The following is a 659-nucleotide window of genomic DNA, read 5'->3' as shown; positions in this document are numbered from 1 at the left end:
GATGTCTCAGTGTCTCTGAGGGACTGTGAGTCAAACTAAAGATGTCTGTGTTTCTGAAAGATTGAGTCAAACTAAAGATATCTCAGTATCTCTGAGGGACTGTGAGTCAAACTAAAAGTGTCTCAGTGTCTCTGAAAGACTGTGAGTCAAACTAAAGATGTCTGTGTCTCTGAAAGACTGAGTCAAACTAAAGCTGTCTCATGTCTCTTAGGGACTGTGAGTCAAAGTAAATATGTCTGTGTCTCTGAGGGACTGTGAGTCAAACTAAAAGTGTCTCAGTGTCTCTGAAAGACTGGGAGTCAAACTAAAGCTGTTTCATGTCTCTGAGGGACTGTGAGTCAAACTAAAGATGTCTCAGTGTCTCTGAGGGACTGTGAGTCAAACTAAAGATGTCTCAGTGTCTCTGAAGGACTGCGAGTCAAACTAAATATGTCTGTGTATCTGAAAGACTGAGTCAAACTAAAGCTGTCTCATGTCTCTGAGGGACTGTGAGTCAAACTAAATGTGTCTCTGAAGGACTGTGAGTCAAACTAAAGATGTCTGTGTCTCTGAAGGACTGAGTCAAATTAAGATGTCTCAGTGTCTCTGAAGGACTAAGTCAAACTAAAGATATCTCAGTGTCTCTGAGGGACTGTGAGTCAAACTAAAGATATCTCAGT

The 659-nt window shown here is 41.3% G+C and overlaps 1 protein-coding gene across 1 annotated transcript in view; it reads left to right on the top strand.

The window, feature by feature from the left end:
• The window catches only part of il34 (interleukin 34), a 16,984-nt gene that overhangs the window by 16,039 nt on the left and 286 nt on the right, over positions 1-659 (top strand). The gene's annotated exons all lie outside the window — the stretch shown is intronic.

The sequence above is a fragment of the Nematolebias whitei genome, chromosome 10 (genome assembly GCF_014905685.2).
Source record: "Nematolebias whitei isolate Nwh7 chromosome 10, NemWhi1, whole genome shotgun sequence".
NCBI lineage: Eukaryota > Metazoa > Chordata > Actinopteri > Cyprinodontiformes > Rivulidae > Nematolebias > Nematolebias whitei.
This window is presented reverse-complemented; position numbering and strand designations above follow the sequence as displayed.